The 12,783-nt window shown below is 37.1% G+C and overlaps 1 long non-coding RNA gene across 2 annotated transcripts in view; it reads left to right on the top strand.

Annotated features, from left to right (window-relative positions):
* LOC149990601 (uncharacterized) overlaps nucleotides 1-12,783 on the top strand; it is a 50,873-nt gene that overhangs the window by 14,629 nt on the left and 23,461 nt on the right. For both annotated transcript variants that reach the window (XR_016508654.1, XR_016508653.1), the window contains one exon: nucleotides 3,715-3,802. This is a non-coding gene — a long non-coding RNA (uncharacterized LOC149990601). The remainder of the gene's footprint in view (nucleotides 1-3,714; nucleotides 3,803-12,783) is intronic.

Here is a 12,783-nt window from a genome sequence, read left to right as displayed (position 1 = left end):
ACTTGCTACACTGTAGTCAGAAAGCCCACAACACAAAGAAAAGCAGCACAATATATAATGCTCACTCTAGAACATAGAGGTTCACTTCCTGAGGCCCGCATTCACTCTATCTCTCATTTAATGTTCAACAATATGTTGCTCCGTAAGATCTCATCCAAGGTCCTGCATGGTCACACAGAGCTTTGGGAAGTGACTTCACTTTTTTGAGTCTGTATATCCATCTGTAAACATGGTGAAATACTTCCTTTTAGGCTATTCCGAGAAGTAAATGAGGCAATTTCTGGAAAGAATCAAGGTTCTGAACAGTGTTTGCAGGCAGACGTGCCTGCTCCCAGACTCAGCCCCAACACTGACTGGTGCTGGGACCTGGGCACATGCGATCATAGAAATGGTCAGTGGTAGAATAGAAAGACTATGGATTTGGTGTCAGGTCTGGTTTTTCTTTCTGCCTCTGTCACCGATTGGCCCTGTGACCCACACAATGCACTCTAATTCTCTGACCCTAGTCCTCATTTAGATACTAGGGATGACACTGGTTCCTGCTTTCTAGGGAAGAAGGAATAAGTATCTTTGGAGCCCTTTGTAATAGGCAAACCTGAGGAACCAGAAGGTCGGAGGAGGCAGCATGTGGACCCTGACTAGAGCCACAGATGGGAAGGAAGAGAGGTACAAGCCAGGATCTCCAACAATGGCACTGGGATTTGAATATCTGAGCAGCCACCTGCTTTTTGTCCTTAGATTATAAGAAGCCTATATTATTAGGCCATAGTTACTGTCTTCAATAATCAACATTTTTCAAAGGAGGCTGCCTTTTTTTCCTTTTTTTAAAATTGCTTTTCTATTACAGTTGTCTCGTTTTTCCTCCATTGCTCTCCTCTCCCCTGCCCCCCCCCACAGTCAGTCCCCACCCTGTTGTCCATGTCCATGGGAGGCTGCCTTTTAATGTTCATTTTCTTGGCTACTTAGAGAGTAGGAAGACAACCGAGCCCCTTCTGCTGGCTGTATTGTAGAAAAGCAGGTGTGGAAATGATCAGAAAAATTGTTCTAAAAGAAAGTGCTCACACCTACACACACACATTCTCATCATAGACAAGTCCATGCACAACAGATACATATACACACATGCAGTGCCACAGGTGTTCATACTGACATAGACCTACAGGTGTGTCATAATCCTACAGACCATACATTCTTAAAGCCACAGGGAAAGACATCTGGTTGCACAAACACAAACATAAAACCAAGAGTCCCAATAGGCATCATCCCATTTATATGTAGATACATATTTACATACAAATTCCCACAGTTCTGTGTGTAGACACAGAGCAACATACACTTATAAATATACGCTCCACACTTGTACAGACCCAAAGAAGAACATAGAGACATATATATGTCATCCAAACAATCTGTTTCCTTATTGATAACCTCAAAGATGCAAAGGCACAAATACACACACACACACACACACACACACAAGCACACAGATGCTTCTGGAGGCTCATGAGGGACATTCTGAGACACCCCCCACATTTATGCAGAAATGTAGGCAAGTATACACAAACCCACACTGACACATATGTCTTTGTATGTGTGCACTCATACCCATAGACATGCATAGAGTCATTCATATACAGAAACAGATGTATTTGTTTTTATTGATTTGCAGAGACAAACATTTAAATAAACACTGAAACAGAGATTCATTCATAGGTAGATACATGTGTTTTAAACAGATACTTAGTGGTATTTTCTTGCTCACAGAGTCACATGCATATATACACAGAAGCATAGTTGTTATTAGAACACACATGCATAAGCATGCTCTTGCCTGCATATGCAACCTAAGTGTTTATGCTCACCATGTGCACATCTAAATATGCATGCATGCATAGGTATGGAAATACACATGGGGCACACATGAAAATATTCATGCATGTGGATGTACATAGGCAAAGACACCACACAAAGCTGTGCAACATAAATGTACAGGAGACACATATATGCACATATAGATAAAACAGAGATGATCCATAAAGAGATCTCTACATGTATATACCATGTAGGCAGTGATATATACATTTAGAGAGATATGCATCATAGATAGCTATAGCTATACACTTTCAAATGAAGAAGCCAATATCTACACATTTAAGCACAGGCTTAAGGATCCACAAAAAGATATACGCAAGCAAACATATCTTATACACATGGAGTTAAATACACAGAAATAGAAATACAGACCTACAGATTTACATATATGCACATAGACATGGATCCTACAGCCCCAAAAGAAAATATCCCACTGATTTAGATGATGACACACTCCAAACCCCCCTTAAAGTCATATGCACATAGAGCTCTATAAATGCATTTGAACATACACATACAGGGTGGGGCAAAAGTAGTTTACAGTTCATATGGCAAATAATATGATAATTAATAAATAGTAATACTATAATAAACTCTGTGTTTTGCATACTCACAACCATAAACTTCCTTTTGCCCCACCCTGTAAGTACACAAGCAGATGTGCACTCAGATTTCAGATGTACCGCCTCAAATACACAACATCCTCAGTATATAAAAGTAAGAGGTATAAACATATGTCTACAGACAATGCAGGCCTAAACACACTAAAAATATAGACATATTCAGAGACTCAAATGCATAGGTATGAATCCCCACACATCAACATATGCACAATTGGTGCACACACACACACACACACACACAATGTTCTACAAATGTACTCCTATGCCCATTTGGCACAGAGTCCTAACTGTACATCAAATACGTGATATTTTTCTATGTGAAACAGACATAGAGACTCATGCAGATTTATACATATGAAAACACAAAGATTCAACCACATATGAAAGGACACACAAATATTTAAATACTTTTTCAAAGGAAGCTGTGACTTTTAATGTACCTTTTTCTTAGCCTCTTTAAGAGAAAATGGAAATTATTGAGCTCCCTCTGATGACTATATTGAAGCAGATGTAGAAATTACCAGAATAATCTCCAAAAGATCTGGAGTGCACATGTTGTTTGATCACACACGCGCACACTTCCACATACACAGAATCACAGGCATAGAATCACAGGAAAGCAAAGAAATGTAAACCTACATAGCCAAATATAGAATATAGACACATAGATACACGCGCGCACACATGCACCACTGAAACATCGCATGGTGTAATATTAAAGCACATGGCTATTGAACTTGAAAACAAAACAAAGCCTGTTTTTACATTCCAGCTCCAGAACTTACTAGCTCAATGATTTGGGGTCACTTTTTTGTTTTCTTATCTATAAAAGGAAGGGTGATATTAACACTTGACTCTTAAAACTGTTCTAAGATTCTGTGAAATGAAGGGCTTAGCCTTGCGTTTGGAATGTCATAGATGCCACCACTGCTGCTGCTTTTTGGTTTTGTTAGAGCTGAAATTCTTAGCTGGGTAGGGTTTGGTTTTTGTGGTGGTGAAAATGCATGTTTATGTTGTAGAGAGGTATTCATTCGCATTATTTGTAAATGGTATTAATGAAGAAAAGATTTTCATAGACAAGGCCATTTCTGAAATTTTCAGAGATCATAAGGGCTTATTACTTGTCCCTGGCAAATGGAGAGACCTAAAACATACTTCCTGCTGTTATTGTCTGTTTGTTGCGATTGTCATGTTGTTTGTATCTTTTGCCTTTTTGCAGGAGGAGATGCAAGAATGGGTGTGCCGGTGGAAGAGTTGGAAGAGGGCTTCCCGCCCCATGCACATTTGCCACCTAGTGACCGTATTGAGTAAGTACAGTATTCCTGGGTTGCTTAGAAACATTCTGAAAATTTTACCTATTGCCAAGTTGCACAACCTCCCTGCCAAATAAGCTAGTATACATCAAGTTATAGTGTTTCTGCTATATTCAAAAATTAAAGTAGCTATAACGTAAGAAACCTTTCTTTCGAAATTTCATGGCCCGTTCCCCCCTCACTCTACCCCCTACCTCAGTTTTCCTCTGGACTTCATTGAGACTATGTTCTATAGCAGTGGTCTTCATACTTTTTAATTAAAGACCACCTAAAATAATTTTGAGAAACTAACCAATCACCCCTCTTTAAGTTAGCATCTGAAATTTATTATCATAAATTTAATTATTTGTAGAGTTAATTTCTAGCATATTATAGATACTTATGCTTTTAAATAAAATGACTTAATCACATTTTTGCATGATCCAATGAACTAAAACTATCATAGTAAGTTGATACTCATCATTGCTGATTTAAAAGCAAAGAGATAAAAAAAAATGTCAGAAGTTTTAGATTATTTTATTTTCTCCTTGAAATCACCGTTCCATTCAACTTCCCATACATAACTTATCTTAACGTAATATTTTTATGTTCAAAGGCCTTTTATTTTCACCATACCATAGATCTCTGCAAAAAGTCTGTATTGTTTAAAACAAATTTTCCTATAATTCTAAGCCTCTAAGTATTAATATTTTTATCATTAAATCACTAGGAGTACACAGTTTATCAGATTGGAAATGCATCCCTCAAGTGAATATGATAGTTTGTTTTTCCAAAAATTAGTTCATGACTCTGAGGATGACTTTTATTTACTTCTAATGGGACAGAGGGCAGTATAAAATTGTTCTTATTTTTCACTTTTATAGATATAAGAATTCAGAAAATTTTGTTCCTATAAATAAGTAGAAGGGAATGGAAAAAGTGTCCAAGTCACGGGTCAAAAATCACACTGTGCCTGGCTGCTGTGGCTCAATGGATTGAGTGTTGGCCTGCGAACCAAGTGTTGCTGGTTCGATTCCCAGTCAGGGCACATGACTAGGTTGCATGCCAGGTCCCCAGTAGGGGGCATGTGAGGCAATCACACATTGATGTTTCTCTCGCTTTCCCTTCTCTCTAAAAACAGATAAATAAAAATAAAATAAAACAAAGTAACCTTGTTAAAGAAAAATCACACTGTGACCTGTCATCAAAAATAAATTTTAACTGATTTAAATTACTTAATTAAAAATTTAAATTTTTAACAGACAACTTGATTAGGCTTTTGTTTATTTTTTAAAAGATTTTATTTTTAGAGTGAAGGGAAGGGAAGGAGAAAGAGAGGGAGAGAAACATCAGTGTGAGAGAGAAAAATGGATCAGTTGCCTCTTTTACACACCCTGAGTGGAGTCTGAACCCACAACCCAGGCATGTGCCCAGACCAGGAATTGAACCAGTGACCTTTCACTTTGCAGGATGATGCCACCAAACAGCTGAGCCACACTGATCAGGGCTAGGCCTATCTTTCAATAGCATGAAAGCCCCAATTTACAAAAGGTTTTGTTGATTAATCATTTATTTCTGAGTTTCTGGGAAGTTTACCAAAATGACCTTACCAAGATTTAGGAAATAACTATTATATCTGTCATACTCTCTTTTTGAGGCATTACATTTAATTCAATGTATTTACTTACAAAACGTTGAGAAAATAAAAATGCTTAAATCAATATGTCTTAGCCAATATAATTAAATTTGATAAAATGCATTTAATTCCTTATATTCTTTAAATATAAAACTTTGAGAACACAGACTTGGATCATCAATTTCGTAGAAAATATTTATAGTAAAACTTAATTGGCAAAAGCAATGTTCATATCAAGATAATCAGCCAAATCAGCTATACCTTCAGAAAAGTGTCTGACTTCATTTTTCAATGTAAAAAAATTAATTAATATACATTCTGAGGAGCATTATTAAAACCATGGAGTGATCAGTTATGGGACATCTTATGTTAGTTAACTAACAAACTACATAGAAGATTAAAATAACAATGAGATATATATCCACTTCAAAATAAATTAAGAAATCAAATAATTTTGTTTCTCATGTTATTTCAAACCAAACCATGTAATATGTAGCTAACAATATAATTCATATATGAAACAGAGAATCTGATGGCAGTCATAGTTTCCTTTGGTAAACAAATACACATGTGTTTAGAACTCTATTGTTGGGTTTCTGGAAATAATTAAGAGCCATGTATAGGGCGGGCAAAAGTAGGTTTACAGTTGTGAACACATGAAACACTCTATTCTTATATGATTATTTATTAACTATTGTATTATTTATTTGTATTACAACTATAACCTACTTTTGCCCACTCTGCATAAAAATTTAAAAAATCTATTAATGTTATTAGACCACAGAATCAAACATTTCCATCATATTTATGAAAGAGAAATATATATATTTATATATATATAAATATTATATATAAATATATATATTTTTTAAAATAAAAATATAGATAATTGACATGGCAAACACTATATTTTATTTTTGATAATAGAAGGTAGAAAATATGCGACTATTGTCCCAACTGGTGTGGCTCAGTGGGTTGGGCATTGTTCTGCAAACTGAAAGGTCGCTGGTTCAATTCTCAATCAGGGCATATGCCTGTGTTCTAGGCCAGGTACCTAACTGAGGGGCATACAAGAGGCAGTCGATTGATGTTTCTCTCACACATCAATGTTCCTCCCCTTTTCTTTGTCTCTCCCTTCCCCCCTCTCTAAAAATAAATAAATAAAATATTTTAGAAAGAAAATATGTGATTATTTATAAAATGAAATAAGGATTGACTTTAATTAGAAAAGATATTTCAAAATACAGTCTGAGAAAACAGGTTTTAACTAGTTTAATGAATGATGTACCTTATCTGAAAGAAATCACATATAATTTCTATGCATAAGCTTTACCTGCATAAACACTTTATAGTATAACATTCCAGTTATATTTAATAGAATTAGAATCAACAGTGTATACTGCTATTAGTTAAGAGGTGCTTTTCTTTTCAGTTAATGGCAAATTTAAGTTATTAGTATTGAGAATAAATGCAAAATAATGCTTAATTTTAAGCATGTGGGAAAAAATATTTTTTTGCATGTGGGAAAAAATATTTTTTTAGGCAGATCAATTTTAGGTGGGAATACACATGCAAATTAAGAACCAGAGAGTGGATTCCCTACAAACTCTCCCTGTCGCATACTTCTTGAAAAGAGTTCACATACCAGTAGCCTAGTTTGAAGACCACTGCTCTAGACTGCGTTCAGCAAAATTGATCCAGAGCAATATATATAGTCACTGTTGGAATAACCAATTTATTGTAGTTCACATTCACAAGACTTCAATGGAAGTAGCTGTCACTCTTGAATTCCTGCCAAATGCTTTTATGACTGATCACGTGTGAGCAAAATATTCTAGAAGGAATTATTTTATTTTGATTTTAAATGTATATATCAACTAGATATACATTGTCCAATATGGGAGCCAATAACCACAAGTTGGCTATTGAGCATTTGAAATGTGATTTGTGTGACCTGGGTATAATGAAAGTGTAAAATAGCAATACATACCGGATTTCCAAGACAGGGGAAACATAAATAAAATATTTCATTAACATTTTATATTAATTACATGTTGAAATTATCATTTTTTGAATATGTTGAGTTAAATAACACATGTTATACTTGATTTCACTGGCTTTTTAAACTTTTTAAAATGTTGCAATATAAAAATTAAAATTATATATGTGGCTTGCATTATATGTATTATATGATAGTGCTGCTCTAGAGCTTACATTGGAACTCTCTAACTTCCTCTAAAAACATGACAACAGGAAAGAAATGATTTGTCCGCATTTCTGTGTTCCAGTGTAGCCGGTACCTTTTACTACTGTTTGGATTTCCAGGTTGGGGAGTCTCTATTTGTAAGCAGGAAAAGTTTTAAAAAACAAACCCAAAACAGCATTTTATTAAAAATATTTAAAAAGTAGTCTTTTATTAGTACCTAGTGGAAGATATTGCATTCTATTGAAGATATGAAATGATTTGTCACATTTGAGATGCTTTTTTTAAATATAATTACATTTTTATGTAACACCAAGAAAGAAAAAAACACTTCCAAATAAACTATAATGTAATGCTTTCAGATCCATAGAATTTCAATTTTATATGTACTGAAAGAGCTTTTTTAAGCTTATTTGGATGAATGTTTTTATCATATATCATGATTAGCCACCATGGAGTCTGAGTATATACTGAAAATGACAGCTCCCTTTCAATGCTGGCTGGCTGACAGTGATTGTAAAATTCCATACATTAAAAGGTGCATTCTAATTTCAGAGATGTGAAAACGTAAAGAAAATAAACATCTTAGAATTAGTTAAATACAGTAAGTCATTTTGTTAAGAAAAAAGTACATACTAGAGAAAGTCAAACTCCAAGATATCAACCAGCCTAGTAAAAACACTGTTTCTATATATTAGCATATTTACATAAAAACAAAACAAAACGTGTTTCTCATTTAAAAGTTGGTCATAGTGCACTTAACATTACATTGCACATTTCATCTTAATTGTTTGATGGTTTTCTTAGCATTCTTTTATGTGTTTCCTGGCTTGGAAGTAGGAGAGCTAGGGAAGAATCATGATGGTTGGGGCTATAGCTGGGGACAGACTGGATCTCTCCAGACTGAAAATGTGTAGCATGGCTGTTGTGAGAACTAATTAGCACAGCCTTGTGTGTGGCTGTGCCTTCAATGGCACTATTTGTTCTTTGTAAGTGGGTTAACAGAGGGAGCCTTTCTCCTTGTCATGCTTAGTTTAGTTTTAACATATTCAGTGTATCCTTTCTTAACTGAAGGGCCTAAGAGAGGGAGGGATGGTGCTTTCCTAGCTTTTTGTTTTATACAGTATTTGAGAGGGTCATCAAAATGAATCAGAACTACAAGTACATTACCTTAAAAATCAGTGAAAAAATTGATTTATAATCTAGGCATTGTGGCACATCTCTGATGCTTACAATATTCTTGATGACATGTGAATTTACAAGAGGTAACTAAACCAAAAGTTTTCATGAAATGAAAAGAATCAGAGAACCAATAACATTTTTCCTTCCTTGTCTCTACAGTTAAACATTATACTAAAACTTTAATGTCTATTGGAGGCTCAAAAGCAGAGCTAGTTTCATGGGCTTGTGATCTGTGTAATTTCATAAGGCCCTGTATTTAGAAGGGCTCCATGCTTGGTTTTTGATGCCCTGCTGTCACGGCGCTGAAATTCTTAATTTTTTAAAAAGGGGCCCATATTTTCATTTGCCATTGGGCCCACAAATTATGTAGCTGATCCTGTTCAAAAGGAGATACTTGCCAGATAATTATTAACTGAAGTTGCAAAATTAAATTAGAAGAATTGATTTTCTAGAGTTGTGCACTGAATTATTTCTGTCAGTACTAAGAAACTTGGTATTCATAAGCTACTGTTGTTGGTGTTTTTAGGAATAATAGTTGTAGAAGTAGTAATAGGAGCAGTAGTATTATTCAACAGTACTTTATACTGACTCCCCCATTTATTCTTATGACTTGGGGCATCTTCTGTGTTTCTGCTTTCTCATTTGTAAAATGGCAGTAACGTTCCACCCACCATCCTTAATCCCAAATAAGGCTAAATGATAGAGCCAGGTTGAAATACTGATGGAAGTACTTGTGATCTGTAAAGGACAAAATAGATAAAAGAAATTGTTTATTTCCCTACCCAGCATGGAGTCTGAGTGACAACCTCCTTCCTGGGGTCCTGGGGGGCCTGAGTTGGGCTCAGCAATGAGGCTGTTCTGGTCCATGACTGTAGAGCAGATATCCCAGACGGTCCTGCAGGCAGAGAATCAGTGCTCCTGAAATCTCAAGAGCCTGACCAGCATATCTCACTGCTGTCAAAAGGGCCGGGTCAAGGCACTTGGAAATCACAGATATGAAGACACAGCTAGAGGGCTGAGAAGACAGAAGAGGCAGTGCAGCCCCCAAACATCCCCTGAGCCCCTGGGGCGAAGTCACATGGGCTTTTTATAGGGCACGCACCGCTAGTTGTATCCAGTGTTGGGGAGGGAATGGCAAGAGTGCCAGCCACCTCAGATCACCACAGAAGTTTTCTTATTACCCCAAATGGAATTGTATCGAGTTGCCATTGTTTGAAGAAGAAAAGGAAACTTTTGTCTCCATTGTGAAGGAAACTCATTATCTTGGATACAAAAGAGAAAAAAGGCACAATGCAGACATTGAGGAAGCCAATGAATACCACAGGCTTTTAAGTACGCAAGAATGGCTGCCAGTGACTTCCTGAGAATCTTATTTAAACAATGGCAGGGTTTTGCTATAAGACAATAGAAAGAGGTGGAAGTACTGCTTTAAACGAGGTCACAGAAAATGTAATTTGAAATATCTTGGCAATGTCCTCTCACTGATAGGACGTGGTGATCAATAATTTGCCTTGTTGTACACATCAGAATTGCTGAAGACTATTAGTTGTATGTGACAGAAGTGAAGATAGGGATGTAGCCTCTTAGGAATGAATGTCCAGGAGAAGACTTTTGGTTTCCTGGTTAAAATGATACAGTGTATTTAGTTGCATATTTCTGTTAGGAAATGGGAGGGTTATTGTGTTGTGTCAGAATCCAAGGGTGAAGTTGTTGGAATGTATTTGCATTATTATTTTTGTACCTCAGTTTGCGTACTAGGTTCATTCTGCAGTAAGGGCTGCATACCTGGTAAATCAATAGAAGAGAGCCAGCATCTGGTCTGTGATTGGTTCAGATCTGAAACTTTCAGCTGCTTAGCAACTTGGCTTTGGAGAGTACACATGGCAGCTTCTATCTGTCCATACTGGAGACAAGACTAAAGATGCTGACTGGGCAACTACATTTGTGCTAAAGAGGGTTTGAGCATGTCACTGAGTGTGTGCATTTTTAGAGGCTTTTATTGCAAGGGAGCCTGCAAAGGATAGTTTGTTGTTGCACACAGAGGTCTGGGTGCAGGTGCAATGATGCCTGTGTGAGAAGATGAGGAGTGGGGAGGGCCTATTGGGGGAGCTTCATGAACTACTGGAAAGGGGGCTCTCTGTGCAGATGCTTATAACTGCCTTAGGTGAAGCCTGGCTCAGGTTGGAATCAGAGCTTTTTTGAGCTACCTGCCTGAAATCCCTCTGTGTTCCCAGACCAACCAAGAAAGACCACACTTGTTGGTGAAAGTAGGTTGGGAACTCAGCCATGACCTCATTTATAATATAGAAAGATTTCCAGCACTTCTCTTAAGACCCAGTTGAGGCTAAGGACCAGAGGAGGGGAGATGATAATATAGTCTCAGGGTTGGAAAGAACCCTTAAAGGCCATTTATTGCAATTCCTATATCTCAATTGAAGTCTCCAATAAATACTTTCTCCTCTCTACTTGAACACCTCCAAGAATGGAGAACTCAGTGTTTCCTGAGATAGCTCATTCAGTCTCTGGCCATCTTTACTAGTTCTGCTACATATTGGACTGAAATCGGCCTCCCTGGGATGCACATACTGATCTCTGGGGCAAGTCACCTCCTGACGACACATGGCCCCTTTTGCTCATTGAAGGCAGCTCCTGCATCAAACTCTTCTCTTTGCCTAACTTTGGCTCCCTCTACCATTCTCCATTGAATGATCTTGGCTTCTGTTACACGACCCCCCTCCCCTGCCGCATGCATACACACAATCCAGGTTTTCAGGGTCCCAAAGCTTTGTACAGTATTCCTGGTGCAGTCTGACCACTTGTTCCTTCAGCTGAATAGCATTCCTCTATTGACCGCCTGCCGTTTATGGTCAGATTGCTTGTTGACTCACCCAGCTTCCAGGCAGGCTAAACTCAGCTGGAAGATGCTCCCAACCTGCTTCACTCAGCACTATGGGGACAGCCAATGCTTCTGGCCAATAGCAGTTCACTCACTGAAAATAAGGTCATGATGACACAGGGAGGAGCAAAGGGGAGTGTGGAAAGTTACATCTGGTACATTGTCATTTGTTGAGAGCTTTAGTATCTATTTTTCTTCTATGTATCCCTCGTTTATTGACATAGTATTTCAGATGGAGCCTGGAGACCTGAGAAATAATGGAAAAGAGAACCTTGAATGGGTTGAAGGAGTTGTACTGGTCACATGCATTGCTCACAATGAAGCAGGAGGGAGCTTGAGACTTCCTCTCTCTCTTTTCATTCCCCTCCCTCACCACAGTCTTAGGAATGAGCAACACTGCCTACAACTAGAGGAAAAGAGGACTTCATCACTGAAAAATGTACCAATTTGATTTTTGTCTTCCTTTAGATTTAAGAACAGAGTCCAGTATACTTTTTGAGAATATTCATGTTCCTGATGATTTATATAATCAACACTTGTAACAGTGATCACTCACTTAAAATTATGTAATTAACACTGCATTCAAGGATTAAACTGAAAATTATGACAAGAGGGGTGAAAGCTACACATGTATTTATGGAGACAGTAGAAGAGACTATTTCATATTCTGGAAATGTTCTAGCAAGAAAAACCCTAGGGGTAAAGACTTTACTTGCGTTGTACCATGTTCAGGATAAAATATTCTGTCCCCGACTCCCGGCATTGACTACATTTACTGCTCTTTCTACCTCCCTTCTTGGAACTGCCATTTCTATGGTTTCAAATCTGGTTCCTTCCCTTGACCCTAACTTTAGTGTTCTGAAGAAAACAACATCTAAGCTTCCAATGCAAAACGGAATTCATTTTAAAAAGGAAAGATAAGTACATTTCCCCTGCATTTAAAAAAATTTCCACCATAAATGCAGAGGAGTTATCTTGTAGGAAAAATAATAAATGCAGTTAAAAAAGCTTTATTTAGGTAAAGGGTGGGATGAACTAGATTTTGTAGTTTTTTAGAGTTTGGAAATCTCTGGACCCAT

The sequence above is a fragment of the Furipterus horrens genome, unplaced genomic scaffold (assembly GCF_987537825.1).
Source record: "Furipterus horrens unplaced genomic scaffold, mFurHor1.1.pri manual_scaffold_17, whole genome shotgun sequence".
Lineage (NCBI taxonomy): Eukaryota > Metazoa > Chordata > Mammalia > Chiroptera > Furipteridae > Furipterus > Furipterus horrens.
Note: the sequence above shows the minus strand (reverse complement) of the source record. Positions and strands in the feature narration are given on the sequence as shown.